The 12,195-nt window shown below is 38.1% G+C and overlaps 1 long non-coding RNA gene across 1 annotated transcript; it reads right to left on the bottom strand.

Annotated features, from left to right (window-relative positions):
• Positions 1–8,635: 8,635 nt before the first annotated feature.
• Positions 8,636–11,627, bottom strand: LOC114037068. The gene is made up of 3 exons (XR_003568409.1): positions 11,511–11,627; positions 9,644–9,814; positions 8,636–8,709 (listed from the first exon to the last, which is right to left on the bottom strand). It is a non-coding gene; the product is annotated as an uncharacterized LOC114037068 (long non-coding RNA).
• Between the last annotated feature and the right edge of the window lie 568 nt (positions 11,628–12,195).

Genomic DNA, 12,195 nt, shown 5'->3' on the forward strand with positions numbered 1-12,195 from the left:
TATTGCATTTTTGCAGAGATGGAGAGACCCCGGATTAATACACAGGAACTGTCCTGTGCCTAACTGCAGCCTCTGAGGGTGCAAAAGGGAATGTTTAAATCTTATGGAAATGCCAGCAGAGAAAACAGCTGCAGTTGCTAATTAAGGCAAAACCAGAACTGTAAATCCCAGAGAATGTGTGTATGTCATTGCACAAATGTATAAAAAGAATGCACAGAGCAGCCAGATGCTAAAGCCATATGATGCCAAAGGCAGAGCCTACTGTGGTATAAACAACCAAGCAGCTACTGGATATGGGGCAGATGGCCTTAATAGCGTTACAATGTTACACTCTGAAACATCTGGTGCTATCCTCATTCTTGAAGGGTGCAGGCAGCCATCTTCCGGGTTTCTTCACCTGGCAATGAAAATATGGCTGATAGTGAAAAAGAGAATTCAACTTACTTCTTTGTAATACGGAGTCTTTCTGTTCCCCCAGCAATTCTCCATACCCAAAAGTGTAACATTCTAGCTGCCTGTCCCAAGTCACCCCTCACAAAAACCTTTAACACCTAATACTGTAAAAAGCATTCACACACACACACACACACACACACACACACACACGCACACCCGAATCAATATGACTTCATAGCAAAGAAAATCATTTAATACAGAGTATTAGTCCACACAAAATTTCTGGGAAGAGTGTGCTGATTTATACACTGACTCATTCCTGTAACCAAATGGCCTGAAACACCCCAAGCCCCTGGGGCTCACAGAGACTAAGTTCCATCACAGGGACTTACCTAAAATATCAATCTCTCATTTGGCTTGTTGCAGAGTTTACTCCAGAAATAATCACCAAATATAGCTTGTGAATAGGTGTCCAAAAATGTGGGTAATAAGGTCCCTGGATACCACACAAACATTTAATGTAACAAATGGTATGAGGTACAAGATAGTCTTGATTTTTATCCCATAGCGAATTGAAAAGATGCAAAGAACTTACAAGTTCCATTCCCAGTTTAGATTTGTATAAGTCATCATCATGCTACCTGGTCCTCCATTTCTTCAATTATAAAATGACAGGGTTGGAGTAGATGGTCTCTGAGGACCCTTCCAGTTCCCTGATCCTATACCATGATATACCAGCCCCTTTGTTTCTGTCAGCACTCCGTTTTAAATTGTAATATACTCCACAATTCAGTGAAAATGTATTGCTAGCTATTTCCTAATCTCGCCCCACTCTCTGACCCAGAGGCAACCACCAACACTGAGGACAATATTCATCTGGGAAAAGATAGGTGGGGTTCAAATCAGAATCCAAAAGAACGGAATCCAAAAGCCAAGCTGGGTCAGAATTAGAGTTATTTAGGTGCCAGATCCAAAGGCAGTCACAAAATCTGAAGGTCTGGCACAGCAGTTCTCTGTTCCGTGGATCTGTCTATGATGCAGCCAGCTGAAAACCAGAATCACCTAGATCACAGATTCAAAGCGGTTAAAGAATGTCAACCCCTTTATTTCACAAATGAAGAAACAGGTCAGGGGCAGTTAGGTGGCACAGTGGATAAAGCACCGGCCCTGAAGTCAGGAGGACCTGAGTTCAGATCTGGCCTTAGACCAAACACTTGACAAGTACTAGCTGCGTGACCTTGGGCAAGGCACTTAACCCCGATTGCCTCACACACACACAAAAAACAAAAAACACAAACAAAAGCAAAAAAAAAAAAAAACAGGTCCAGAAAGCTTAACTGATTTGTGTAAGGTCACAGAGATTGTAAGTGTCAGGGTCAGGATTTGAAAACTCGTGGTCTTCCTAAGCTTTTTACCTAGCTCTCTTTTTCTTTTTACTTTATCACATCCTACTTGATGTCATACTTATCTCTATACAGCTATATCTCCTCCATTAGACTGTAAATTTCTTGAGGGCAAGCACTGTCTTTCCTCCCCCTTTTATCTTTTTATTCCTAGCACAGTGAATTACAAATAGTTGCTGTTTGTCCTTCATTTTCAAAGAGGACCAATGGCATTACAGGGGATGTCTTGTCTCTCCAGTGAACTGGATGTCAGTAAGGCAGAGTTTCACAAAGTCATTAGCTTCACTCTCTCTTCTTGAGTCATCAAAGTCCAGCAGCAAGACAAAATTCAGGACAACTGGCGATGGCCCAGGATACAGTAGATGACCTTGGCATCTTTGATGTCTGACCAAGCTCTAAGTTCCCCATAGCCTTCATGGTCATTGGAACAAATTGTTCTCATCCACTCATTCTGCTGGGGGAAATCTTCACATGCTTGAGGTAGACGTCCCCCTAACTCACCAACAGGTTTGAGGCCCATCTGCCAAGACAGTTTTACCTGGATGTGGCTGCTGGGCTTTTAGCTTCTTGGGAGCCACAAGTGAGAATTGGGTTACAGGTGGATGCTAAAGGAGTGTGAGCAGCACACAGTAAGAGCTCAGCAAGGCCTCACACCAAAGGTGCTAGTCCTCCTAAACACCCCATTGCAAATTGAGGTCACTTAATAAATGTTTGTTGGATTGGATTAAATTATACTAATTACAGGAGATCCATAATTTTCTGTCCATTTATCCTTAACAAAAAGAAAAGGAGAAGGGGAGTTCATGTGTCTACAACTCTCTCATAGGACACTCTTCTTTTCAAGCTTCTAATTACATGAATACACTACGTGAAGCTAGCTTGGTTTCTTTTATAACGCTACCAACAAAAATAACTCACAAAAGACATGGATACCTGAACTCAAATTCAGCTAGTGGGGGAAAAAAAAACCTTTCGTGCTTTCATGGCTAATTAGAGCTAATGATGGATCTGACAATTACGAGATTCAGAGATTGAGGATAATTACATGAAACCACGAAAATCTGCCCTACAAACATTCCAAATCACACAACACATGAAAAAAAAAGAAGATAAAATGGTTTTTTAGACAAAGAACTTTCTGTTCTTGATTCCCTCGTTAAATTGTACTTCTGAGTTTGTCCTTCATACCTAAGAGGACAAATATAAAACATAATTAGGGGAGAAAAACTCTTCCCAAATACTTCATGAAACACTGAGGGTTCATTTCCCATATGCTTCCATAAAAACAAGTTTTCTTCATGTTATCTGTCACAGTTTCCACATATATCTATTGGTATTAGTTCCATTGTTTCTATTAGAGATGCAGGGTGACATAATAGATAGATAATAGACAGACATAATAAATAGAGAACCTGCCTCAGCACCAAGAAGTCCTGCGTGCAAGTTCTGCCTCTGAATGTGTAGCTCTGGGCAAGTCACTTAACTTCTCAGCGTTCTAGGCAACTCTAAGACAGCAGTTCTCAAAGTGTGGTCCACTGAACCCTGAGGGCACCTAAGGCTCTTTCAGGGAGTCTTCAAGGTCAAAATAATTTCCATAATAAATACTAAGATGTTATCTGCTTATTAAAATACTCACACACATCTGTGTGAGGCCAGATTTTTTCACCTACCAACATATCACCACAGATTTAATACAGAAGTAGATAAAAGAATCTAGCTGTCTTTTATTAAGCCAGACATTAAAGAGGTTTGCAGAAATATGTAAAACAATGCCACTCTTCTCACTAAATTTTTTGGTTTTGAAAAATAGTTATTTTTCACAAAAAAATGCTATTTATATTAACGTATGATGGGTTTCTTTTTTGGACATGAATAAATATTTTAAAATTTTATCAGCTTAAATTTCTAACACAGTAAATATCAATAAATATATCCTACATAAACAAAAGCTCTTTGGGGTTTTGAATAATTTTAAAGACTGCAAAGAGGTCCAGAGACCAAAACTTTTAAGAATCTTTAAGATTATAAGTAGGTGAGAAGGTGCTGGCTTGTACTGATAGGAGTTCCCTCATCTCTATACTACTGAATCATATATTCAGGCCCTTTCCCCAGTAAAAGTTAAGCCCTTTGAGGATAGGGTCTGTAATTAAGTCTATATAATTATGACTGACTTAAGGAGGACAGAAATTGACATATAATATTTCTGTATTACAAATTAAGGATGGATTTATCACCGGGTAAGCCTGGTCAAATGTCCTGAGCCTTGACTTGAATCTTTTCCCTCATGGACCTTAAAAGGTATTATTAGCACAGTGCCTAGCACATAATAGGTGCTTAATAAATCTTGATTGATTATTCTTCTTCCCTTCCTTTACCTCTTCCCTAAAAATGAAGAAAACTCCCCTGGATATCATAAGGAAGTGAACTACAGCAAGGATTTTGTTTTGTTTGTTTTGTTTTACTATCTCCTGTGTAGTACATAGTAGGCACTTAATAAAGGCTGGTTAACTGACTGACTGAATGTTGCTAGTCTGACCAAAATTGTTAGACTCCTGGGGGTTGTGTTTGTAAGTAGAGAGAGGCAGAGTGCCACATATGTATGGTAAGGTTCCGCATGTGTCCAGAAAGGAGTGGTGAGGGTGATGTCCTCATGTGGGTGGCTTGAAAGGACAGAGAATAGAAATCTCTAGCCTCTTTTGTACCCACCCTTCTCCAAGTGAAAGTTTCATTCCTGCCAGGGAAACAAGAGGTTGGGGCCAAAGGCTACCCCCTGCTCTACTTGGAGAGAATGGTTACCAGGCTAGAAGTACATCTATCTGTTCCCTTAAATATTGTTCGTCTAAGTAATCTGATCGGATTCCATCTAACTTTTGATTGCTTTGTCATTTTTGATGGAAGAGAACCCCCAAGCTTGACCCCTTTCCCTATCAGTTCCACAATGAACTGATATAGAAACTGACATAGAAAATAGCAAAGAAACCCATTTATCCAAATCATAGCGAAACAGAAATCAGAGAAGGTATACATACCAGGCAATACAGAGTGAAGGATCTTTCCCATTGGGAGAGAGAGAACTCAGTTCAACCAAGAGAGAATATCCTAGAACTCATCCAAGAGGAAACTCCCCAAAGTCTCTAGAGTAACAAGCTGAAAATAGGGACATGATGGAGACTGCCCTCTCCTCTCACTTCTTCCCAGAGTCTTTTCCTTCAGCATTGTAGTGGGGTTGGCCTCTTCCATTTTCTCTCTGGAAGCAGGAGTGCTGGAATCACTTGACTCTTGGAAAGTCCCCAAAGCCATCTAGAAGAGGACTGGCTAAGAACTGGAGCACTTGCCTCTTACCAGCTAAGAGCTTCCCCTCATGCCTTGATCTCTTCCAATAAAGAGAGTCCCATACCAGTGGGGACAGGGGATAGATAGATATAGATATCTATAGATATACATACATATATGTGTCTATTTACACATAGAAACATATATATAATATGTAGCTATTCATAAGAGCTTATGTTACGGGCAAATATACATAAACACATATACACAGATATAGATATTTACAAGAGCTCATCTAGTGGGCAAAATTTATTTCTAAAAGGATAGTCTATTTCCAAAGATGATTAGGGAAAAAGAGAAAGAATGTACATGTTCTAAAATGTTCATAGCAGCTCTCTTTATGGTGAGAAGGAACTGGAAATTGCAGGGATGCCCATCAATTGAGGAATGGCTTAACAAGTAGTGGTATATGATTTTATGGAATACTACTTTGCTGTAAGAAATGATGAGCTCAATGATCTTAGAAAAACATGAAAAAAAAGGAAAAAAATAGAAAAACATGGAAGGACTTGAAAGAAATAACGAAGAGCAAAATGAACAGAACCAAGAGAACATTGTATACAGTAACAATAATATTGTTTTGAGAACAACTTTGAGCAAATAAGTTATTTCGTCTATTATAAGTACCCAAATTAACTATAAAGAACATATGAAGAAAGATGCTATCTGCATCCAGAAAAAGAACTGATAAATGGAAGTATGCATAGAATAATTTTACATACACACATATACACACACATATATGTATACATATGTGTGTGTGTTCGTGTCTAATGGAAGCCATGTCTAAGGATGGAAGGAAGAAAAAAAAGAAAAACAATTTACACAATAATTACGTTGTATATGTAAAAGGAATAGCAAGTTGTGCATAGATTTGCATTTTCATATACAATCTTTCTATTGTACTATGTTATGAAAATGCTTGTTTTATTCCATTAATTTAAAATATTTTAAAAAAAGAAAGAAAAAATTTTTAAGATAGTTTTTTTCTAAACTTCTTGGATGACAGTATTTCAGCTTGGAATAGCTCTTGGTGTTGGCTCCAAGATTTTCCTAAGTGTAGACCATGGAAGAGCACTGTGTTTCTTCAGGAGGTGAGATTTTTCTCCCTTGGTTGGCAGCTCCATCTTGATTTCTGTGTGCTGATGCTCCCAGAGACCCAGCCAAAGGCAAAGTTGGAATCTCCTCAGGGCAATTGTAAAAACCACTCTTGCCTATGTGAAGTTTAAAAATATATTTTTAATAATATTTCATTTCCCTCCAATTACATGTAAAAACAATTTTTAACATTCTTTTTTTTTTAATTTTGAGTTCCAAATTCTCTTCCTCCCTCTCTTTCCTCCTTCTCCCTGAGATGGTAAGCAATCTGATATAGGTTATACATGTGCAATCATGTAAAACATTTCCATATTAGTCAAAAATATATATTATTAAGAACTTTTTTTAGCCACACCTGTGGTTTCTTTGGTCTAACTTTCTCTACCAATTCAGATCAGGACCTTCTCTGAAACATTTAGTTTTAAAGAGTTGTCTCAGCCACTGGGAAGATGCGACTAGCCCAAAGTCACATGACTTATATGAATTTAATATTGAAAAAAAAACCCACAACTAATGTGCTTAATAATTATTTACATTGAAATTAATTCATTTCAATGCATAAAGTATCATCATAATTTTTCACTCATTCCATCTAAGTTCTCATCAGGATATCTTTGTCTTTTCATTCACTTTTTCCCTTTATATGGTTGTAATTAGTGTGTACTCTTCTGCCTTTTTTTCCTTGCTTTGCATTATTTCATGAAGTTCTTTCCAGATTTCTTGCTATTTCTCATATTTTTTATTCTTAATTGCAATATAGTTTTCCATTACCTCAGTGTACCATGATTTATTGATCCATTCCCCAGGTGTTGGACATACTGTTTTGAAGGTAGAACTGAGGTTATCTAATTCAATCTCCTTATTTCACAGATGAGGAAACTGAGGCCCAGAGAAATTATGACTAGCACATGATCACACATGTAGTATGTAGTAGAGCTGGAATTCTACCTTAGGGCCTCCACCTCCAAATCCAGCACTTTTTTTCACTATACAGTTAGGGTGCTCCCATTTTCTTTTTTATGCAATTATACAGAGTTCTACCATCTTCAAATATTTTTGTTTTGTTTTCAATAACAACTTTAGTGTATATTCACCAATAATGGACATATTCAATTAAAGGGAATGATTATTTTAATAACTTTTGCTGCTTCCTGCCAGATTACTTGCCAAAAGGTACAAGTTTGCAATTCTGCCAGCAATGAATGTATATCAGTTTCTGTATATGCCCATCAGCATTGTTACATTACTTTTAATTATTTTTTGCTAATTTGATGGGTACAAAGTAGTACCTTAAAGTTGTTTTAATTTGCATTTCTGATTATTGGTAAGACTGAGCATTTTTTTAATTGTTTACTAAAATTTGGGTTTCTTTTTTCTTAATTGTTTAAGAATTATAAACCATTAGCAGCTGGATGGAAAATGACTCTAAATCACTAATAATCAAAGAAATGAAAATCAAAACAATTCTGAGGTTTTACTTTACTCCTCGAAAATTGGCAAATATTACAAAAGAAGGAAAGATGAATAATAGACGGACCTCAGGCACACAAGTACACTAATATACAATTGATGGAGTTGTGAATTGCTTCCATAATTCTGGAAAGCAATTTGTAATTATGTTAAGGAAGTGGTTAAAATATCCATACCCCTTTAAGTCAGAAATCATGCTGCTAGGAATGTGCTCCAAGGAGGTCAAAGAAAGAAAAACCCCAGATTTAGTGAAAATATTCAAAGGCATTTGTTTTTTGGTTTTTTTGTGGTAGCAAATAAAAGAGAGAAAAAGTAGGCATCCATCAGTTGAAAAATACTTAAGCAAAGGGCAGCTAGGTGGCCCAGTAGATAGAGCCCTGGCCCTGGAATCAGAAGCACCTGAGTTCAAATTCTGCCTCAGACATATAACACTCACTAGCTGTGTGACTCTGGGCAAGTCACTTAACCCCAATGCCTCACCAAAAAAAAAAAAAAAAAAAGGGTTAAACAAAATGCGGCATAAGAATGTAATGGAATATTACTATGCCATAACAAACAATGAATATGAAGAATTCAGAAGTACGTGAGAAGATTTATGTGAGCATAGACAGAATAAGCAGAACCAAGAAAATAATATACATGACCATAGCAATATAAATAAATGGAAATATCACTCAGATGAAACTAACAGTGAAAGCATGATAGCCAAGCTGAGACCTAGAGAAGGGTTGAGACAATATACCTTCCTCCCTTCTTTGCAGAAGTGAGAAAATATTGGTGCATGTACTATTAGACATGTTGGATGTGTTAGCTAGTTTTGCTGAATTTTTTTTTTAATCTGTTTTACTGTGTGACCCTGGGCAAGTCACTTAACCCCAATTGCCTCAAAAAAAAACCCAAAACTGTAAAAAATCTTTGTTTTAAGAGATGACTCACCAACCAGAGAATGAGTACAATCTTTGGCTTGGTTTGCCAAAAGACATCTTCCTTGAGGGGAACAGTGCAAATCCTAGGTGAAATGTAAAATATCTATTCAGTAAATGTTTATGCTTGTATAGTTTTAAATCTCAACAGTGGTTATTAATGCCAGTTCTTTAGTTTAAGCTTTTCTGACAAAGAGTGCTTAAGAGAATCTTTTGTATTTAAGGTTGCTTTTGTGTGTAGGAAATAAATAGCTACCCCATACCTGATTTATATTTTACATTGTGTACCTTTCTGCTACTCACTTTAGGGAGATACTAGATATAAGACAAATCTAAATTTTAAAAATTTTCTCCCTGGGGAGTGGGGTTGGGCCATAAAGAATGAAAAAGTATGACTAAAGAGATTGGCTCTTCTTTTAGGTCTTCAGACTGGACTGAATTCATGGGCCCAAACTATATGGGTCAATTAGCAGAGAGGGAGAGCTTCTATATTTCCCAGCCCCAGTCAGGACCCAGCAGCAGTTATTAATTGACCAGCGTTGTCTTTTTCTTTTAGAACCTAGAAAAATGGAAGCTCCCTGAGGTTAAGTACTGTTTTTCATTTTGTCTCTGTATTCCCACCACCTAGCATTATGTATGACCTGCACCTAGTAATTAATAAATGCTTGTTGAGAGGGCAGGTAGGTAGCAGAGTGAATAGAGCACCAGCGCTGGAGTCGGGAGGACCTGAGTTCAAATATGGCCTCAGATACTTAGTAGCTGTGTGACCCTGGGCAAGTCATTTAACCCCAGTTGCCAAAAATAAAATAAAATAAAATAAATGCTTGTTGAATTAAATTAAACTCCTTTTCACACATTAAGGAACAAGACCATTTCATGATTTGGAAAATAATATTCTCAACAACCATATCTGGGGACTGTTGAAGAAATTAGGTTTATTACAAATAGAAGCTTTTCAGATCAGACTATGGGTATCAAATTGTCTGCCCTAAATATTAAAGAATAAACATTTTACATTACAAGTTCCATCTTGTTTTCCCCAATCATGTTTTCCATGGATTGTGTGGTGAAGGGATGTGTTGACACAGGTCTCTTTCTCAAGCTCCTTTCAGTACAACTGGGCCTCTCTGTGCTAATGTGTAGCACGGTAAACAGAGCAGAGATTTTTGTGCATCATTGGCTGGATGGTGGCTGAAATAGAGAGAAAGTAGAGCAGGTGTAAAATAAGCTTTTTTGAGCCTCTGGAAGAAACCTTGTCATTTTCCCTCATTAATAGATTCCTCAAACAGGCCTGTCAAGTGAAGCCCTTATCTTTCCACAATCAGCACAGTTGGGCAATTGATCTGTGGAACTGGAAGGCAGCAGTTGTTGCCAATAATCCTAATGAGAGCACCAGTCTCTCTTCCCCTCTGAGGCTACCCACAGACATCTTATATAAAAAAAGCAGGGCTATCTTCAATTTCTGAGCTGCTATTTCTCAATTAACCTTAATACAGAAGAGCAGACTTAGTTGGAGAAAAAAAGAGAAGTGAAATTCTAGAGAGTCCAATTACATGGATGGCTTTCTCTGTGTATCTGTGTTCCCCTGGGTTGCTAGTCTTTACCACCAGCTGCTGGGGGTCTTAAGACATTAAAAAGGGATTTCACCCTAGTCTGATCTTACCAGAGAGATCTGCAGTCACATCTTGCCCCTCCCCATCTGCAGTTAGTTGCATACTGAGAGAATAGTAAATATATACATGCTGTGTGGACCTCCTTTCTTTTGTTGGAGGGAATCTAGATCCACTCCCCTCACCAACACTATACTATTCTGGGCTTCCATATGTGGGATTTCCACTCTTATGGGCCATCTGCTCCTCTGCTTCTCATCTTCTCAGGTAAAATGGCTAGAACACCTCTCTCAGGCAAGAGCAGCTGGAAAAGATTACATGCTATTATTACACCTAGCCAGTGTAGTCAAAAATCCCAGGCTAAGGTTGTCTTTAGACATCTGGATGTGAGCTCATAGTCCTTGGTCCTAGACATATATCTGACTTGAGGTTAAAAATTCCTTTTATCTCCTGTTAATCCCTGATTTTGAACCTATGTCCCCAAAATCCATTTCAGAGACTCTGCTTCCCCCCAAATCTCATATGACCTGCATGGAGGCTCAAATGCTAAGGCTCACCTCGAAGATCCCCTCTGATAGGCATATAAATGAAGCTAGGGGGTCAAAACAAAAACTATGTGATGAAGGTAGAACTATTACTCTCTACCCATCTAGTTCACATTCCTGATTTTATTATGCATATCTGCCAACAATAAAACTCCCGACTACATTTCTAATCTCCCTATATTTCTGTGATTAATGAGTTCTGGGATCCAAACAACTGACTTAGAAAGTTTTGACATACAACTCTTTTTTTGTTTTTTTTGTTTTTGTTTTGCTAGGCAATGGGGTTAAGTGACTTGCCCAGGGTCACACAGCTAGTAACTGTTATGTGTCTGAGGCCATATTTGAACTCAGGTCCTCCTGACTCCAGGGCTAGTGCTCTACCCACTTTGAGACATGCAACTCTTTATCAGAATTGAGAACTCACCCTACAGTAGTTAGCCAATAAGTATGTATTAAGCACTTACTATGTGCCAGGCTAAGCACTGGGGGTCCAAATACAAGTAAATACAAGAAATTACAAATACAAGAAAGACAGCTAACCTCTGCTCTGAAGGAGCTTACATTCTTATGGGGGAAGACAATACATAAAAGTGAGCTGAAAAGTGGGGCTGAGGGAGAAGGCACCCATTTGGTGTCAATGGTGGCAAGTGTAGAGAATGAGAATCAGATAGGGAAAAAAATGATGACTGTCCTGGGCCCTTCCTCACAATGAAGGTTCCAGGACAAACTCACCAATAGGGGAATGCTGGAAGCCAAGGTGAGTTACAGGATGAGAAGGCAGCTGAGGCAAGGTGGCAAGGTCTGCAGAGTCAGAAGCAGAATGTGGAGAGGAAAGAAGTCTGGCTATCCTAGGCCCTCGTTACTTCACAATTTCTATTAAAAAAAAAAACAACAACAACAACTGACTTTTATTACTACTTCTTTAACAAATTCCAGTGTCTAACAACTATACCTTATTTTTAGCAAGTCTTATGTCTTCAAAATATTTCTCTTTCTATCTCCAAAGTAATTTACCACACATCTCTATAATCTGTAAATTAATATACAAAAGTTCTACTTTAATGTCTCATCATGGGTGGGGTAAGCCTGGGTTCTCATGTTCTGGCAGGCCCTACCAAGGCTGGAAAGGTGCCCTCATATGTTAGTCATATGAGGACCAGCCTTATTAAATCTGAGTGATGCATCACCAGTGTGGTCCTTTACAAAGACCATCTGCTACACTACGAAGGGGTTGCGACCTATGTTGGTGGAAGGGAGTACCCTCACCAAACTCATGAATCCCTGAAGTGTGAAAGCATTAATTAAGGATTAGTTTTTCTTTCTATGTAATTCTGTGGGAGGAATCATCTCCGGAAATCTAGGCACATTTTTTTTTTAATCACTACTCTTATTTATGTATTAAACTAGTTTTAGATGG

This window comes from Vombatus ursinus, unplaced genomic scaffold (assembly GCF_900497805.2).
Source record: "Vombatus ursinus unplaced genomic scaffold, bare-nosed wombat genome assembly UNPS02000582.1, whole genome shotgun sequence".
Lineage (NCBI taxonomy): Eukaryota > Metazoa > Chordata > Mammalia > Diprotodontia > Vombatidae > Vombatus > Vombatus ursinus.